Raw genomic sequence first — 20,508 nt, forward strand, 5'->3', positions numbered from 1 at the left:
GTGTGCCCCAGGCAGTGTCTAGTTTCTTTCAACCCACCCTGCCCCAATACACTATCTCCTGTCTGGGGAGGTGTAGCACCTCCCTGTGACAGGAAACCCTTTGTTCAGGCCTCCTCTGCCAAGTTTCGGTCAGCAGCAGGAGGTCAGACTTGTGTCGGTGGCAGCAGCATCCATTTTGTGATGCTGAGGCTCTGGTTAGAATTAACCGCGTTTAAGTGCAGTAACATGTCTTCTCCCCCTAGAAGGGTGGAATGCCACCCCCGTCGCCAGAACTGGCGAGGGGGTAGTATTCCAAAGTGTATGACACCAAACACGACATGTTTTGATAAAGCCAAACCAAAGTTAGCAATAACCGCAAGGATTATAATGCACTTAAGAGTATATAGTATGGCAGTATCACTGGAACAGCTGCACGGAAATGGTTCCGACCTCTGCAGGCAGGCTCAGCTCATGCTAGAGCACCATCTCACATAAAACCAAGTACTCTGCCTTCAGGATTGTTAACGCCTGCCATAGGAGTGACTTATAGGTATATATGTGTCCAGATATAGATTTAGATATAGGTATACTATATCTAAGCAAGGGGTGATTACACCACCTTGCCCCAGCTGAGTGATCAGCCAGTTGTGTCGATTTAAGTACCAGACAGGGGTGGCAAAAGATATGCTGCAGCCCCTGGTAGGCCTTGGATGCACCTATGCCCTTGGCACCTATAGTGCACTGTACAGGGGCTGATAAGGTGCCCAGTACCAAATTGGTGATGTACCTAGGGTACATGGAGTCCATTTAAAGGGAGAGCAGATAGCCTGGGACCCTGATTAGCAGGATCCCAGGCCAACTAAGTCGAAAACCAGCTAAACACTAGGCAAAAAAATCTGGGGTAACCATAGTCAGGTATCCACCTTCCTACACTCTCCTTTTCAGATAAAGGCAGAGACAAGCTCCTGACAGTTAATGAACAGGATGCTGACAACTACTATATCCTGAAGAGTGCTGTAATAGATGGGTTTGGCTTAACCACTGAGCAGTACAGGTTGCTGTTCAGACATACCCAGAAGACACAGACTCAGGACTGGACTGACTTTGTAGATTGTGCTACTAAGGCTCTGGGAGGCTGGTAACTGGGCAGTAAGGTTAATGACTATACAGGATTGTATAATTTGATCATGAGAGAACAAATTCTTAACAACTGTCAGAACCAGTTATTGCATCAGCACCCAGCACCTGGTTGATTCTGATCTGATCTCTCCCCAAGAATTGGGAAAGAAGGCATATAAATGGGTCAGAACCAGGGTGAAGCAGAAGGTACAGAACCAAGGTGGTGTTCAGAAGAAGCAAGCCCAAAAGGGTGGGGAGAAAGCAAAAGACCAGAAGTCTTCTCAAGGTCCCCAAAAATCTTCTAATGGTGGGGGTTCCCAACCTGCAAAAAAGAAAAAAGTCCTAAGAAACCATGGTGCAAAGTATGTAAGGTAAATACTCACTGGACCAGTGAATGCACCAAGAAGGAGGCATCTCCAGCCACCATTGCCCCTAAGGCAACTGTTCTCCCTAGTACTGCTAATAGTGGTGGTACTCAACAGAAGGGTGTAATAGGGTTAACCCTGGGAACTGAGATGGATTCTGGCCTAGTCAGAATACCAACTCAAGCTGTTCTTGTCTGTGATGTGGACATTTCAAACACAAGAGTGTTAAAATGGGTCTGAAGACAAAATGCCTATAGTTATTAGAGCACCTCAAACAAACACTATGATGTCATCAACCAAAAGATAAATATCCAGACCCAATAAAGATCAGAAAAGGATACCCATCAGTCACCACAAGGAACCGCCCTTCATCATTTGGGATTCCTTATTGACCATATTCCTGACAACCTACCGGCGATGTGAAAGGACAAGATGGAACATCCTCCATCGACCAAGTTAGGTGCCTGTGTGGTCTTGGTACTAATAATCAGTACTTTACTGGTGGGAGACAGAGGGAAGTGACTGATGTTGCAGTGCAAAAAATAAAAAAATGTGAATAACTGTGTATTAAAATTGGGTGAGGGAGTACTGTGAAATTTTATTCTGGTGCTGCTCACTCCTCCAATATTAAAAAAGCAGTGGCAGTTTGTAAGAAATAACTGCCTGAATGTAATAAAAGGTCAACATGTTTCAGCAAATGTATTGGACAACTACGTCCTTGCTTTCTTCAGGACCTAAAGATTGCTTATGCTACTGCAATGTGAAAAAGAATTATATAAAAGGTGACTCCATGAAAAATAAGAACTCAAAATGTGACAAGAGACGAGATCACCTGATATCCTAGGTGTCTTGTTCTCATCTTGTCTGTGGGCTGTACGTACCACTAGTGAAAGGAGAAGATACACAGTGCAGAAACAGGTGGTTAGCATCTCACAAGTAAAGGCAAAGGAGAGTGCAAGAAGATAGCTGTACACTCTGTTTCTAATCAGTATAACAATCTCAATAGTGGAGCTTATATAGTTGTTAATATAATGGATATGAGCTCTTATTCCAAAAGTAATAAAAACTCCATCTTACCAGTATCGAAAGAGTTAAAGACCTCACCCCACCTGGCAGCGGCTCAGGAATTGAGGGAAGCACCGCTCTAGTAAAAAGGGAGCAGATAAACAACAATATGTAAAAACGCTCCCTTGAAAATAAACAGTAATTACTTAATGAATGAAAATGGAAGAAATACATGAAAATGGAAGAAATTAACAACGGGGACTAGATCTAACGCAGGTATCCCGTATTTAGTACGCGATTATTAAATGTGTTTGAATTACAACACAGCAAAACCACAAAACAAACAAGAAAAAATATATCAGATTATTGAACAGCACAAACACGCTGAACAAAGCTTTTGATCCTCGTGTTTGGTAAATTAGAGAGGCTTGTGGGTAAAGAGCCTGGCTCTAAGAATAAACGGTAGCAAAGGCACACCGCAAGCATGATGAGCTAGTAACCCACAAACAGCCATGTTTGTAGCCATAGCATAAATCTCAAAGGGTAGTGAGCTTACCTGTCCGTCGGTACTTCTCTGCCGGCATCCAAGCCGACTGGGGAGGTACCGAAACGGGAAGTAAGCCTCGTTTAAATGTTAAGCAGTGATTAGTTGTTTGGAGTCACGTGGGCGTACTCTATGCATGCCTATTCGTTGATGAAATGACGCTGCTCTGTGCTTAGCCTTGAGTGGAGGCCCTGCAGCAGGTGATCACAAGAGGTACCCGCCTGTTTGTTTACATCATGATGTCAGGCAGAGAGTGGAGACCGATGCATAATAAGTTAGATCAAGAAATCGGATCAATCCATCTGATTTCGCAGGGATGCGTATGGTATCTCAGATCGGCTTAAGAGTCGCCACTATGTTTATCACGTGGGGAGGCCTCGCGCTATAATAAATAGCTAGAGTCACGTGATAGCAACATGGCCCGCCTCTTAGAATCTTGCAACTTTATTGTAAACATTGCTCATTTATACGATACACTGCTAGGGCGAATGTCACAAAAAAAAACTTTTTAGTACTGAAAACTTTATTGAAAAATGCGTTTAGGTATTTAAGGCAATCAGCAAAAGAAGGGGGGGAGTCTGCAGTCATGGTTGAAGCCGTAAATATCAAGCCTCTAGGTAAGAAAATGAGAGATGATAAAACATATTAATGGGCACATGTATGAATGAAGGTTCGAGGGAGCTGTATCGTTTAGCAGAAAACCTTAGACCTAGGCACCTAAGATATGGACAAAAGATGACTATGTCTCAGAAATGAGACCATATCCGAGTATGTCAAATCAAGAGGGTGCCCAAATGATGGGTCACTGGGTGACCAGAATCTAGTTTAACAGAACCATAAGAGGCCTTAGAGTGAAGACCAAGGGATCTCATCATTTAGCCCCACCTTATTTGTGCCTCATCTGAAAACCCATTTTTGTTCTCTCAATAAAAGGTATGTCGTGAGATCTGTGATATGGGCTGGGATATAGGGCTGTTCAAGGACTGTCCATTGAAAAGCAGTCGGGGCATGTCGTGCTTCTAAGAAGTGGTTGGTCAATTTAGTTGCCTATCTTTTGCATCTTATGGTGCTCTTATGTTCGGATATCCTGATTTTGATTTTACGTGTCGTCATCCCAACATATTTGAGCCCACAGGGGCAGGTGATAAGGTATATCAATTTATCGCTGTTGCAGGTGGTGAATTTCTTCTGTGACCAAGGTCTGTTAGTGCCTATATCGATCTCAACAGATTTCGTTGTCTGAGGGCAGGCTTGACATGAGCCACAGGGATGGTGACCAATCACAGGAGGAAGATCCCAGATAGTGCCTAGAGCCCTAGGCATCTTATTACGGGGTCTTGTGTGAACAATCTGGGCTCTGAGATTCGGCCCTCTCTTGAAAGAGAACAATGGGGTCTGGATTGAAGCATGGCCAGAGTTCAAAATTGGCCAATGTTTCCTGACCACCTTTTGTATTCTGTTGGAAAGAGTGCCAAAAGTGTTGACAAATGTGAGTCTCTCTAGTTTTGATTTGGGTACTGACTGTTCCAGAAGTGCTAGACGGTTGTTGTTTTTGGCACGTTTCAGAGAACGACGGACTAGTCTAGGTGGATGTTTTCTTAGACAGAGTTGGTCATGTAGTGATGCCGCATGTTCCTTAAATCCGATTTCAGTGGAGCAATTTCTCTTTACTCTTAGAAACTGCCCATAAGTCAAGTTGTCCCTGAGGGATTTAGGATGGTGACTGTCAAAGCAGAGCAGGGAGTTTCTCGCCATGGGTTTTCTATAAAGTTCTGATTGGAGACCTTCTGGGGTAACAAAGATCATCAGATCTAGGAAGGCGAGTTTGGTTTTGTCCGCTTCTAATGTAAATCGAAGAAAATCATTTCTATTGTTTAGCCAACTAAGAAAGTCCATTAACCTCTCGTTTGTCCCCCGCCACACCACCAATATATCGTCAATGTATCTTTTCCATAATTTAATGGAGCTACGGAAAGGATTGGAGGTGGTAAGGATATATTCTTGTTCGAAGTAGTGTACATAAAGATTAGCTAGGCTGGGAGCGAAGATGCTTCCCATACTAGTACCTGATGTCTGGAGGTACACTGTATCTTCTAATTTAAAAAAGATTTGCTTCATGGCCAAGGTGGCACAGGCCATGATAAAATTCACCGGGGTAATACTCTCGAAATCTCGAGCCCGTAGTAAGGAAGACACCACTTCCAATGTCACGTCCTGCGGGATAGATGTATACAGTGACTCCACGTCAAAGGACACAAGAAGGTCACTGGTTGCATTGAATTCAATGTCTGGTAGAAGTCGTAGGACATCTGTGGTATCTTTAAGGAATGTGGGCATTTCTTGTACCATAGGGCTTAGGAAATGATCGACGAAGGTGGATAGGGGCTCGAGAATGGATTCAATGCCCGAAATAATTGGGCGAAAAGGTGGAGGTCTCTGTTTTTTATGTACCTTTGGGAGGATAAGGCATCACTGGATATTCTGTGCAGAGGAAGGCTGCTTCTTGAGAAGTCATCCAACCTTCAGCTAAAGCTTCTGTCATGGAGTGAATGGTATTCTTAAGACTTTCTGTAGGGTCGTTCACCAGAGGACTGTATGCTTTCCGATCACTTAGCTGTCGTAGACACTCCGTACGGTAGGTACTAGTGTCTAATAAGACAATAGCAGCACCTTTGTCAGCTGGTTTGATGGTCAGATCGCTGTCATTTGACAGTGATCTGAGAGCTAGTTCCTCAGCTATCGGGAAATTGCAGAAAGCATCCTGGCTGTGTAAGAACAAGGCATCGATATCTTTCTCAATCGCTTGTTCAAAGGCAAGCACTTGGGCCGGCATAGTATGGGTGGGGGGATTGAACGTAGACTTCTTCTTGAGCCCGGTGTTTATGTCTCCAGATTCTATGTCATCTGTGTTTTGTTTTGCAGCAAAGAAAAAGTGTAACCTCACTTTCCGAAAAAAAAAAAATGTTGGCAAGTTCAATATGGGTTTTAAAAGGATCATTCTTGTGTGTAGGAACAAAACCTAAGTCCCTATTGAGGGCTTTTTCTTCAATTGAAGTCAGAGTATGTGAGCTCAGGTTTATCACGAGCCCGGCTCCGTGCTGCTTTGAGTTGTTCCTTGTGCTTGGTTGTGGTGCTCCTGAGGTTCCTTGTTGATGTCGAGGGCGGGCTGTAATGTACTTGTGGCTGCTGACCTCTTCTTCGTCCTCTTGACCGGCTCCGGCCAAACCCTAAAAAAGGCTGGCCTCCAAAATTACCAGGAAATTGTGGTGGAAAAGGACCCATATGTTGTGGAAAAGGGCCCATCTGTTGGGGACCCATCTGTTGAGGAAACCCAGGTCCTCCAAAGTGCCAAGGATTCGATGGCCACCATTGTTGAGTTTGATTTTGATGATTTCCTCTCCAATTGTTTCGGTAATTCTTCTTACCACAGCCTCTTTGTTTGAAGCTGTGATTGGTAGAGTCAGTATCACTGCCTGAATTGTCATCAGAACTTGATGTACCGTAGGTAGAGCCTATTCTTCGTCCGTTGGTAGTGAAATCTGGTGGAACAAAAGACTCGCTGGTGTAAGGATACACCTTTTCGAATGAGAACTTTTCGAGATCTTTCCTAAATTTCTCAATCTTGATCGATAAAGTGAAATCCTTGAATTCTTTATTATTTTTGTTTGTTTCATCTTGGTTTTTTTTGGAAAGCCTTACTAGAAAGAGTAGTTCTAATTTGAGATTCTAGGACTTGGATCTCAATAAGCATAGTGTCTGCTATTATCTTAGATGTTTGCATAATCAGAATGAGCCAGTCTCTAGTACACCGCCATGCAATGAGAGACCAGTTTTTTAGGAACTCCTTGTCTTTTAAGAATAGTCTAGGAGTATTGATCACAATGAGTCCTGTCGGGGCACAGTTACTTCTCAAGTCTATCCACCTTTGTCGATCATTTCCTAAGCCCTATGGTACAAGAAATGCCCACATTCCTTAAAGATACCACAGATGTCCTACGACTTCTACCCGACATTGAATTCAATGCAACCAGTGACCTTCTTGTGTCCTTTGACGTGGAGTCACTGTATACATCTATCCCGCAGGACGAGACATTGGAAGTGGTGTCTTCCTTACTACGGGCTCGAGATTTCGAGAGTATTACGCCAGTGAATTTTATTATGGCCTGTGCCACCTTGGCCTTGAACCAAAACTTTTTTAAATTCGAAGATACAGTGTACCTCCAGACATCAGTTACCAGTATGGGAAGCATCTTTGCTCCCAGCCTAGCTAATCTTTATGTTTACTACTTCAAACAAGAATATATCCTTACCACCTCCAATCCTTTCCGTAGCTCCATTAAATTATGGAAAAGATTCATTGACGATATTTTGGTGGTGTGGCGGGGGACAAACGAGAGGTTAATGGACTTTCTTAGTTGGCTAAACAATAGAAATGATTTACTTCGATTTACAGTAGAAGCGGACAAAACCAAACTCGCCTTCCTAGATCTGATGATCTTTGTTACCCCAGAAGGTCTCCAATCAGAACTTTATAGAAAACCCATGACGAGAAACTCCCTGCTCTGCTTTGACAGTCACCATCCTAAATCCCTCAGGGACAACTTGCCTTATAGGCAGTTTCTAAGAGTACAGAGAAATTGCTCCACTGAAATCAGATTTAAGGAACATGCAGCATCACTACATGACCAACTCTGTCTAAGAAAATATCCACCTAGACTAGTCCGTCGCTCGCTGAAACGTGCCAAAAACAACAACCGTCTAGCACTTCTGGAACCATCAGTACCCAAACCAAAACTAGAGAGACTCACATTTGTCAACACTTTTGGCACTCTTTCCAACAGAATACAAAAGGTGGTCAGGAAATATTGGCCAATTTTGAACTCTGGCCATTCTTCAATCCAGACCCCATTATTCTCTTTCAAGAGAGGCCTGAATCTCAGAGACCAGATAGAGGCTTGATATTTACGGCTTCAACCATGACTGCAGACTTCCCCCCCTTCTTTTGCTGATTGCCTTAAATACCTAAACGCATTTTTCAATAAAGTTTTCAGTACTAAAAAGGTTTTAAGTGACATTCGCCCTAGCAGTGTATCGTATAAACGAGCAATGTTTACAATAAAGTTGCAAGAGGCGGGCCATGTTGCTATCACGTGACTCTAGCTATTTATTATAGCGCAAGACCTCCCCACGTGATAAACATAGTGGCGACTCTTAAGCCGATCTGAGATACCATACGCATCTCTGCGAAATTAGATGGATTGGTCCGATTTCTTGATCTAACTTATTATGCATCGGTCTCCACTCTCTGCCTGACATCATGATGTAAACAAACAGGTGGGTACCTCTTGTGATTACCTGCTTCAGGGCCTCCACTCAAGGCTAAGCACAGAGCAGCGTCATTTCATCAACGAATATACATGCATAGAGTACGCCCACGTGACTCCAAACAACTAATCACTGCTTAACATTTAAACGAGGCTTACTTCCCGTTTCGGTACCTCCCCAGTCGGCTTGGATGCCGGCAGAGAAGTACCGACGGACAGGTAAGCTCATTACCCTTTGGGATTTACGCTATGGCTACAAACATGGCTGTTTGTGGGATACTAGCTCATCATGCTTGCGGTGTGCCTTTGCTACCGTTTATTTTTAGAGCCAGGCTCTTTACCCACGAGCCTCTCTAATTTACCAAACACGAGGATCAAAAGCTTTGTTCAGCGTGTTTGTGCTGTTCAATAATCTGATATATTTTTTCTTGTTTGTTTTGTGGTTTTGCGGTGTTGTAATTCAAACACATTTAATAACCGTGTACTAAATACGGGATACCTGCGTTACATCTAGTCCCCATTGTTAATTTCTTCCATTTTCATTTATTTCTTCCATTTTCATTCATTAAGTAATTACTGTTTATTTTCAAGGGAGCGTTTTTACATATTGTTGTTTATCTGCTCCATTTTTACTAGAGCGGTGCTTCCCTCAATTCCTGAGCCGCTGCCAGGTGGGGTGAGGTCTTTAACTCTTTCGATACTGGTAAGATGGAGTTTTTATTACTTTTGGAATAAGAGCTCATATACATTATGTTAACAACTATATAAGCGCCACTATTGAGATTGTTATACTGATTAGAAACAGAGTGTACAGCTATCTTCTTGCACTCTCCTTTGCCTTTACTTGTGAGATGCTAACCACCTGTTTCTGCACTGTGTATCTTCTCCTTTCACTAGTGGTACGTACAGCCCACAGACAAGATGAGAAGAAGACACCTAGGATATCAGGTGATCTCGTCTCTTGTCACATTTTGATTTCTTATTTTTCGTGGAGTCACCTTTTATATCTTTCTTTTTCACATTGCAGTAGCATAAGCAATCTTTAGGTCCTGAAGAAAGCAAGGACTCAGTTGTCCAATACATTTGCTGAAACATGTTGACCTTTTATTACATAACGTAAAAGAGTTTGGAGGTACCCCTGTTTTTGTACAGGGTGAGGGGTTCAAACAGTGAAAAATGTCAAAACTACCCTGTCTTCAGAAAAAGCCAATGGCTGGTATGAGTACTACTGGAAGTGGTCTGGGTATGGGGGTCTTCTATACATCAATTACCATATGTTGTGCATGTACCTACTAAGTCACACAGTTTTATACCATTTAGATGAACTTGTCAATACACTCAAATATATCACGCAACAGAGTTGTGTCTTGTTAAAAGATTACTCATAAAAGATTTATTGACCTCCCACTAGGGTTACAATCTAACATATATCACAAAAGTTAAGTAAGTATTTTGTTAAAAAATTGGACATTTCGAAAGAATCCCACATGAATCTGCAGGCTGCTCAGGTTTTTTCAGTTTCCTTTAGTTACACTCTGTATCTGAGTATCTTTGTATTCTCTATGCACGGAGGAGCCACCATCAGTCAAAATAAACCTTCACTGGCTTTTGTTACACCACCTTATTGTATTTTGTTGCCGGTTTGAAATGGAGTTTTTCCGTTTGATCGATATTACGCAGTCCCACTGTGTGGATATCTTGCATCAAGGGTTCGAATCTCTTGTGAATCAAAAGTGGCCTCCCTGCTCCTCCGTGCCGGCGTCTTCCTGGGGATTAGAAGAATCCCCAGGAAGACGCCGGCACGGAGGAGCAGGGAGGCCACTTTTGATTCACAAGAGATTCGAACCCTTGATGCAAGATATCCACACAGTGGGACTGCGTAATATCGATCAAACAGAAATAATGGAGTCAAAATGTAAAGTCCTGAAGAAGGTGTAAAAGAGAAATAACACCGAAACGCTGCGTCGACTGTTTCTTTGATCAAATTTTGACTTGTTTTATAAATGTATAATCATGTATGAGTTTTCTTAAAAATTCTTTTTAACTTTTGTGATATATGTTAGATTGTAACCCTAGTGGGAGGTCAATAAATCTTTTATGAGTAATCTTTTAACAAGACACAACTCTGTTGCGTGATATATTTGAGTGTATTGACAAGTTCATCTAAATGGTATAAAACTGTGTGACTTAGTAGGTACATGCACAACATATGGTAATTGATGTATAGAAGACCCCCATACCCAGACCACTTCCAGTAGTACTCATACCAGCCATTGGCTTTTTCTGAAGACAGGGTAGTTTAGACCTTTTATTACATTCAGGCAGTTATTTCTTACAAACTGCCACTGCTTTTTTTAATATTGGAGGAGTGAGCATCACCAGAATAAAATTTCACAGTACTCCCTCACCCAATTTTAATACACAGTTATTCACAATTTTCTTTTTTGCACTGCTACATCAGTCACTTCCCTCTGTCTCCCACCAGTAAAGTACTGATTATTAGTACCAAGACCACACAGGCACCTAACTTGGTCGATGGAGGATGTTCCATCTTGTCCTTTCACATCGCCGGTAGGTTGTCAGGAATATGGTCAATAAGGAATCCCAAATGATGAAGGGCGGTTCCGTGTGGTGACTGATGGGTATCCTTTTCTGATCTTTATTGGGTCTGGATATTTATCTTTTGGTTGATGACATCATAGTGTTTGTTTCAGGTGCTCTAATCACTATAGGCATTTTGTCTTCAGACCCATTAACACTCTTGTGTTAGAAATTCATGTGAGGGAACGGTTCTTTGCTTGGTCTCTAAATTCCCTTGGGCCCTCTCCCACCGTATTGTTATTATTGTGATGTGGACATGGCTATGTCCTTTTCTCAGAGCCCCAGTAATGTGGGCAAGTACAGACAGACTCCTTTAATTAATAACAAAGTGGCTCAGGCCTACAGGGACACATGTGCTAGTGTCACAATGGTGACACCCAGCTTCGTGGACCCTGGACAGATCATACTAGGTGACAATTACCTAGTGACCAATGCAAGCAATGTCACTACCACCCATAGTATGGCAATTGTTAATTTCTCCTGGGGAGGGGTAACTGGCCTCAAAAGAGTTGTTGTTAGTTCAGACCTCGCCGTAGAATGTTTGCTTGGCAATGACCTAGATTCTTCAGTCTGGTCTGAAGTGGAGTATAGGACTCATGCAGAGATGTTAGGTATATCAGCAAATGTCCTTGCTATGACCAGGTCACAGTCAAAAATTGCAACACTGAACAGGTCCTGGATCCTGAAATAATGGACCAGTTGCCTACCAGGAGGAGAAGCAGTAAGGTTAAGGCAGTGCCTCAGGAAGAGGATCAGCCTTCTCAGGAAGCTGATTGAGAGACCCAGGAGGAAACTGTCCTAGAAGAGCTTGAGCCTGATCAGGTTGAGTTTCTTGGGACAGGGGGACCCTCCAGGGCAGATCTGAGGCAGGTGCAATTGGACTGCCCTTCTCTTGAACCCCTCAGACAGCAAGCTGCTGCTGAGGCTGCTGCTGAGGCTGCTGGGAATGCTAGTGGGACCCACAAAGTCTATTGGGATGATGGGCTCCTGTATTCAGAGGCTAGAGACCCCAAGCCTGGTGCTTCCAGGAGTTTGGCCATACCTTTGGCATTCAGGGGCTTCCTTCTCACACTAGCCCATGATATTCCCCTTGCAGGACATCTTGGCCAGAACAAGACTTGGGACAGGCGTGTCCCTCACTTTCACCTGCCCCAGATGTCGGAAGACACAAAGGAGTTTTGTCGCTCCTGTGTCACCTGCCAAGCCAGTGGCAAATCAGGTGGCACCACAAAGGCCCCCCTAATACCACTACCTTGGTGGGGGTTCCCTTTGAAAGAGTAGGGATTGACATTGTTGGACCAATGGATCCCCAAACAGCCTCTGGGCACAGGTTTATTCTGGTGGTAGTTGATCATGCCACCAGATACCCAGAAGCGATTCCCCTAAGGACCACAAAAACACCTGTTGTGGCAAGAGCCCTCCTGGGAGTTTTCTCAAGAGTGGGTTTTCCGAAGGAGGTTGTCTCAGACAGAGGTGCAAACTTTATGTCTGGATATTTGACTGCTATGTGGAAGGAGTGTTGAGTGAACCACAAGTTCACCACACCCTATCATCCACAGTGCAATGGTCTGGTGGAGAAATTCAACTAGACCTTAAAGGGCATGATCAAGGGTTTACCTGAAAAGCTTAGGCGAAGATGGGACATCCTGCTGCCCTGCCCTTTGTTTGCTTACAGAGAGGTCCCACAGAAGGGGGTTGGCTACAGCCCTTTTGAACTTCTGTTTGGGCATCCTGTAAGAGGACCCCTTTGTCTGGTGAAGGAGGGATGGGAGTTACCTCTCAAACCTCCCAAGCAAGACATTGTGGACTACGTACTTGGTCTCCTCTCCAGGATGGCTGAGAACATGAAAAAGGCATCCAAAAACCTTGAGGCTAGTCAGGAATTGCAAAAGGCCTGGCATGACCAAAAGGATGTGCTGACTATTTACCAGCCAGGACATGAAGTGTGGGTGTTGGAGCCAGTATCTCCACCAGCTCTCCAAGACAAATGGTCTGGACCCTACACTATTGTTGAGCAAAAGGGAGAGGTAACCTACGTGGTTGATCTTGGAACTCCCAGGAGCCCCTACAGGGTTCTTCATGTCAACAGATTCAAACCATATGTTGACAGGGTAGACATGGGATTGCTCATGGCTACAGATGAGGGAGAGGAGGAGGGCCTGCTTTCTCAGAACCCTGATGATGGTTCAGTTGATGGTGTAGCCCTGGCAGGCAGGCTTACTGACCAACAGCAGCAGGACTGCAGACAAGTTCTTCAGTTCTACAGACATATGTTTTCTCTGACTCCAAGTCAGACTACCTGGTGCACTCATGAAGTGGACACTGGGGACAGTCTGCCTGTTAAAAGTAAGATTTACAGGCAACCTGATCATGTCAGGGGCTGTATCAGAACAGAGGTCCAAAAGATGTTGGAGTTGGGAGTCATTGAGCCCTCAGAGAGCCCTTGGCCCAGTCCAGTTGTCCTGGTGCCTAAACCTCACACCCAAGATGGTAAGAGAGAGATGAGGTTTTGCATGGATTACAGAGGCCTCAATGCTGTCCCTAGGACAGATGCCCACCCAATACCAAGGGCAGATGAACTCATTGACAGATTGGCAACTGCCAAGTTTTTGAGTACATTTGATTTGACAGCTGGCTACTGGCAGATCAAACTAGCTGGTGATGCAAAAGCCAAAACAGCATTTTCAACCCCAGGAGGACATTATCAATTTGTGGTAATGCCCTTTGGTCTGAAAAATGCACCTGCCACATTCCAAAGGTTTGTGAACCAAGTCCTCTCAGGTCTGAATGACTACTGTGCAGCTTATCTAGATGATATTGCTGTCTTTAGCTCCACTTGGGAAGATCACCTGATCCACTTGACAAATGTTTTGGAGGCCCTGCAGAAGGTAGGCCTAACTATCAAGGCTACCAAGTGCCAGATAGGGCATAGCAAGGTTGAATACCTGGGCCACCTTGTTGGTGGAGGTCAGGTTCAACCATTGGAGAGCAAGATCCAGACCATAAAGGACTGGATTGCTCCCACCACCCAGACACAGGTCAGAGCTTTCTTGGGCCTGACTGGGTACTACAGAAAATTTGTCAAGGGATATGGGTCCATTGTGACACCCCTTATTAACTTAACTTCCAAGAAAATGCCAAAGAAAGTTCAGTGGACAGTAGGCTGTCAAAAGGCATTTGATGACCTGAAGCAGGTCATGTGCACTGCTCCTATTCTGCAATGTCCAGACTACTCCAAAGAATTCATTGTTCGAACAGATGCTTCTGAGTTGGGTGTAGGTGCTGTTCTTTCACAACTGAATAAAGATGGTCAAGACCAGCCAGTAGCTTTTATTAGCAGAAGGCCGACCCCTAGAGAGACACATTGGTCAGCTTATTGAGAGGGAGGCCTTTGCTGTGGTTTGGACACTGAAGAAGCTGAGGCCATACTTGTTTGGTACTCACTACAGGATTCAGACAGACCATAAGCCCCACTTGTGGCTAAATCAGATGAAGGGTGAACATCCAAACTGCTTAAATGGTCCATTTTTCTACAGGGGATGGATTTACAGTGGAACATAGACCTGGGACTGACCATGCCAATGCAGATGGACTCTCCAGATATTTCCACTTAGAACATGAAGACTCAACTGGTAAAGGTTAGTTTAATGTCCCTGTGTTTTTTTTGGGGGGGGGGGTGTTGTGTAGGAGAGTAGGGTCTGCTTCCTATGGTCTCCCCCATTTTTTGCTGTGATTCTCTGGTTTTTTTACTTTAATGTGGCTGTAGGCCTGCTAATCAGACCCACAGCCCAGCTGTTCACTCTCTAAATTGATACCATGCACTTTAGGTACATACCAGATTGGGTATTGGGTCACCTCTGTGAGCCCCTGTATAGTGTACCATAGGTACCCAGGGCATAGGTGCATCCAAGGCCTACCAGGGGCTGCAGCATGTATTATGCCACCCCTGGCTGGCCCTCTAAACTGACACCACAGGCTGATCACTCAGCTTGGGTAAGGTGGTGTAATCACCCCTTACTTAGATATAGTATACATATATCTACCTTTACATATAGACACATGTACACCTATAAGCCACTCCTATGGTAGGCCTTGACAGTCCTGGAGGCAGAGTGCTTGGTTTTATGTGAGAGGGTGCCCTAGCATGAGCTGAGCCCCTCTGCAGCTTTCGGACCCATCTCCTTATAGCTGTTCTATGATATAGTCATACCATATACTCTTAAGTGCATTATAATCCTCGCGGATAATGCTAACTTTGGTTTGGCTTTATCAAAACATGTCGTGTAAGGTTTCAAACACTTTGGAATACTACCTCCCCCCCGCCAATTCCGGCGGCGGGGGTAGCATTCCACCCTTCTAGAGGGAAAAGACATGTATGTATCTGCTTTACACTGTTAGAGTTAAACAGAGCTTCACCCCCTTCTCAGGTCCACCCATAGGAGGGACCTAGGCAGGCAATCCAGCCCCAATCCTTAGTATAAGTATAGGAGCTGTGTCCCCAAGACTTTAGATTATCCTGGAAAGAAACTTTGATACAGAACTCTTGGACCTTCGACATTCTATACCGACTAGAAGACTGAAGACATCTCCCTTGTGGTCAAGGAGTGACCACCCTGTGCAAACAGGAACCACCATTAACTTGCTGGTCTGCTTTGTCGACGCTCCCGCTGGAACCCGAAGACTCAGTGACACAGAAACTGAACTCTCAAATTTCTCTAACTCTAACCCACATCCACAGCAAAGCTGAGACCCGTGACAGACACGAGAGATGTGGGACCAGACACCCTGGACATCCTGCATTTTGCTAACTGCTCAACTACCAAGGTACCCTCGCAGTTGTGCATTGGGTTACAAGAAGCCCCAGACCCGAGCGCTATTTGCACTGAAGGTAAGCCCTCCACACTCCACGAGTGCCACGTGGGGCTCGCTCTTGCATTTAAGCTTGATGCGTCTTCCCGGTTCCTTGTCCATTGACTAGTGAGCCCCCTGAATACTTTTCTTTTGAATTAAGCTGGTTTCCTGGTTGCTCAAGGCTTGCTCCAGCTTCCCTTCAAAGGAGAAGCACCACAGACCTTGCTGGTCTGCAACAGAGCCAATCTTGACATCCTGCGTGGGTTGCGGTTGCCAAGGTTTTTTGGGTCCACTCCGGATACCGACACCGCAGTCAGCTAGATCCATTGTGGAGTTCTGGACTTTTTTGGTCCGTCCAGAGGTGTCAGGGACAACACCCGAAGACTCCGGAGTTCAACCTGTCTTGGTACACAAACAAACAGAAACACGGGCTTCTCGATGGTGGCGTCAAAGACCAAAGGTTTATTACTGCAGGGACACAGAAGTCACAGAAACTACACATGGGCAGTATCTAGGAGCCTGTTCGATTTGTACAAAGAGGATTGCTCCTTATATACTAAATATTGGGCTTCAGGCAAATTCTTTACATGTTACCACAGTTCTAAACATTCGTGTCTTAAACAATAAATATTTGGCGTTGCACAGGAATCGTCAACAGTATCTGATGTCAAAACATTACGAATGAGGGGTTCCCACTAGTCCATCATAATCCCATGTCAATTCTTCATTCAAGACCCGGACCGCCTCATCGTAAATTTCGTTACCTCCCCCTAATAAAGGCCCAGAAGGAAAGGAGTAGAGCCAGGTGTGGAAGATAGAAAGACAGGATAAGAAATGTTTGTGGGTCGTAAATGGGCACGGTTACCAGCTTCGGCCGCTTAATCATGATCAGGCCAACGAACACAAGAACCAGTATAGCAGGACTGGCCTCAGGCTGGGGAGGCAGTTCTTGCCGAGTCATGCTGCCACAGCGTTGCTGGCCTAAGGTGCACGTGTCACTAGCAAGGTGAATTGCCGGTTAAAGCCTACGTGTCCTTAATGAAAAAGAGGTCAGTGTGTGTCCATTGACTATGTGAGGGCAAGGAATACAAAATGGCTTCCGTGATCTAAGATGGATGCCATGGGTAAATCACAAATGTGTTGGTAACAGGAGTGCTCTTGCTCGTAGCATAGCGAAAATACCAGGATATACTAAATGGACCATTTGCGGTTCACTGATACCAAAATTATGTATTTACGACAATGTTACAAACATGAGCAAAAATGATCACGGAACCTCAGACCCTCCTTTTGCCCTTACTTAGGCAATTACTCAGTCTATATCAGAGTCAGAGTCCATTTCTATGCTCATTAGGTCAGCGACATGTCGTTGTGTCATCATCCTGCCTCGTGCCTTTTCTCCAAATGCAGGTGGTTTTCTGAAACAGGTTGCAGCACAGAGACTACACAGAGCGGGACCACACTGGATAATAAGACAGCACGAGAACAGAAATACTAGGATGACACCAATAACCATTAGAACCTTCCATCCCCATGCTGATACCAGAGTCCAAAACCACTCCATGAAGGACCAGTTTCCCTTATCTATGTGTATAGAGTCGGAAATCTTATGTAACTTAGAGATTGCTTCATAGACTGTTGGAGCATTATTAGGAATAAAGACACAGCAGCTCGATTGGATCACTCTGCATACCCCACCTCGATCTGCAAGTATTACATCTAGAACCATACGGTTCTGCAACGTCATGAGACGATCCGCCTGAAGCTCAGCTGTTAAGTTACTAAGGGCACCAGCAGTTTCTGTAATAGTAGATTCAACTACCCGTGTTAGTTGGCGTAGATTTCTACTATTGGCCATAGGCCCCCAAAACGGAAGGAAACCTTTGAAAAAGTCTCCAGCTTCTTGACCAGCGGTATCTTCCTTGCTGAAGACACCTCTTGCTACTCTGGATTTGTGAAAATCTGAAGGAGCAGTGTATGTCGGAGGTAACAATCGAGCAATATAACACGAACCTGAAAAGTCAGCAGGCAGCCATGTATATGCTCTGTCCTGACAAATGAAGTAGGTACCCCTAGCAGTCAGAAAGGCAGGGGAGGAGTCAGACGGAAATACGTAAGTCTCAACGCACTCGCTGCTCCCTAGCTGAGCTCTCGGATTTCTCCCATTTCCTTGCAAACACACCTGACCTCGGTGAGGCACGACCCAAACTGAAGTGGAGCTTTTACGCTTGCTTTCTCCCAAACTAAGGCGGTACTCTGTAGAGTTCCAAGTCAAATACACCAGCAATTCATCTTTAGGATAAGATGGAGTATTATTGACGTCTTTAATCATATCAATAATTCCCTGGACTAAAGCTTTGTTGGCTGAGTTGTATTTAGTGGACCGTGGTGGACGCGGAGGATAGGTCTCAAGGGCGTATGAAAAAATGGTCTGAAAGGCCTGAAATGATCCATTATAGCTAAAAGGCAAGACTAGATAGGGAATGCCTTTATCCATAGTGTGAGGTATCAACCCACACACCCAGCAGTCTGTAGTATTAACTATCAGTTGGTGTTGATGCAAGAGCTGTACAAATGTATTGTTCATAAATTCTGAGCGTCGAGCTTGTTCGTGTTCAGGAAATGAGTGAAAAGAATGCATAGAAGAAACTGTAGAAGTAACAGGATTAAGGGGAGGCACTGTAGTTACTGGCATAAAAATCAAATGTATGCAAAAGATGATTCCACCCACCAACGTTATTAAAACAATTAAAAATGTAACTGCACATTGTATTAGAAAGCATTTGCTGTGAAGTATTCTGTACAGTCTATTTCTGCGAACATAAATTACATTTTCTCGTTGTAGCTCAGGAAGCTCCATCTTCTACGACCGTTCGCGACCACTGATGATGTGTACGTAGATGAAAATGCCTCTATCAGCCCTGGGAGTTCCCAGAACTAACAGAAAGGTCGACCTTGTGTCGGACCCCCGCAGATTCAACTAGGCACACAGCCACGACCCTACGGCTACCCAGACGGCAAGGCAATTTTAAAACAAAAAGAAACAATACAAAGTATTAGCAAACTTCCTGGCTGGAGGCAATGTTATAGCAAATTCAAATCTGAAAATAGGCAGTTTCCTGCTTTATTTGTCCATATTGCAAGAACGTAAGTTGTATCTCAGTTTTGCAGGAGCTGTCTGATCTGGAAACAATGTATTTTCAGCTGACGTTGCAATGTTCACGTTCGCAGATGGCAAATGTTCTTTTGGTACAGATGGCAAATGTTCATTGGGTGTGGATGACAAATGTTTAGGGTTCAAAAGAGCAGTTTCAGGAGGAGAGTCAGACTTTGGTGAATCCGTGATCAGTTCTGCATCGCTGAAAGGTATGAACCTGGGGACTTGTTCCGTTTCAGAGGCACCGATTCCTTTCTTTACCCAGTTGTCGTAAGGAAGTGGCAGAGGCACACGTTTAGCGTGTGTTGTATGGATCCAATTTCTTCTTCCGGACACACGAATAGCAGTTCTCGTTGCTAGCAGGACTTGGAACGGGCCAATAAATCTGGGCTGAAGATTTTTCGTTCTTGCAAAATTTCGGATGACCACCTGATCACCCGGTTTCAGCTGATGGCCTGGACTCTCTGATGGCTTTGGCAATGCATCGAAAACCTGTTGGTGAATAAGACTTAATTTAGCAGTCAAGTCGAAAAGGTAATCAATTAACATTGGGTATTCCAGCTGCTTAAATTCTTTCGGTCTAGGTACCCCCCAAACATTTGCAGGACGACCGAAAACTATTTCGTAGGGACTAAGCCCTACTCTAGAATGTACAGTTGCTCTTGTTGATAGCAAAGCCAAAGGCAATGCGTCTGGCCAGGACAAACCCGTGGATGCTTGTATCTTAGCGAGTTTCAGTTTAAGGGTGCCATTGTAACCCTCGACTAAACCCGCGGACTGGGGATGATTTGCACTATGGAATTTTTGCCTAATCCCTAGGCCGGCACACACACTCTGCATAACTTTCCCTACGAACTCACTTCCGTTATCTGACCATACAATCCGTGGCATTCCGTATCTGGGGAAGTATTCTTTAAGGAGAATTTTGGCAGTGGATAAGGCAGTATTGTCCTTTAGTGGGTATGCTTCGATCCATCTGGAAAAAGCACAAACTACCACTAGGACGTATTTCAGGTTATTACAACGGTCCATGTGAATGAAGTCTAGCTGGATCACTTCAAAAGGGCAGGAAGGAGGAGCGAAGTGACCTGCAGGTGTGGGGATTCCCTTGCCAGGATTATGCATCAAGCATACCATACAATTTCTCACCACTCTCTCTGCACACTTACTAATCCCGTCATTCTTCCAGACCGGAGCCAACATCTTACAAATCCCTTTTGAACTGATGTGCGCTGATCCATGCGCCATCGTTACTACTGCAAGCACATACGCATCAGGCAACATCCAACGCTGTTGTTCCGACAAGTCAATCCAACACCCACTCGAGTCCAATTTACCCGTGCTCTCTCTCCATGCACGTTTTTCCTCCTCAGTCGCCTCTTTCTGAATTTCTTTCACGCTTTCCACTGTGTCTTCACACATTCCAGACTCAGAAATCCATCTTGCAGACGTTGCAACATACATTCTACTCATCATATTTCTAGCTGTCTGTTTTGCAATCTCATCAGCAAAAGCATTCCCACGACCAACATCATCCGTGATTGCTTTATGAGCACTGCATTT

General features: G+C 44.5%; 1 protein-coding gene across 6 annotated transcripts in view; it reads left to right on the top strand.

Moving 5' to 3' along the window:
- The window catches only part of LOC144768578 (sulfotransferase 1 family member D1-like), a 284,580-nt gene that overhangs the window by 22,837 nt on the left and 241,235 nt on the right, over positions 1-20,508 (top strand). The window contains exons 2-3 of one of the 6 annotated variants that reach the window (XM_078652365.1): positions 8,973-9,039; positions 9,234-9,284. The exons of 3 other annotated variants lie outside the window; for them this stretch is intronic. The gene's annotated coding sequence lies outside the window, so the exon portion shown is untranslated. Of the gene's footprint in view, positions 1-8,972; positions 9,040-9,233; positions 9,285-14,554; positions 14,576-20,508 lie in introns of those variants that run through there. 2 more of the 6 variants (XM_078652364.1, XM_078652366.1) reach the window with 2 other exon arrangements.

Source organism: Lissotriton helveticus, chromosome 7, assembly GCF_964261635.1.
Source record: "Lissotriton helveticus chromosome 7, aLisHel1.1, whole genome shotgun sequence".
NCBI lineage: Eukaryota > Metazoa > Chordata > Amphibia > Caudata > Salamandridae > Lissotriton > Lissotriton helveticus.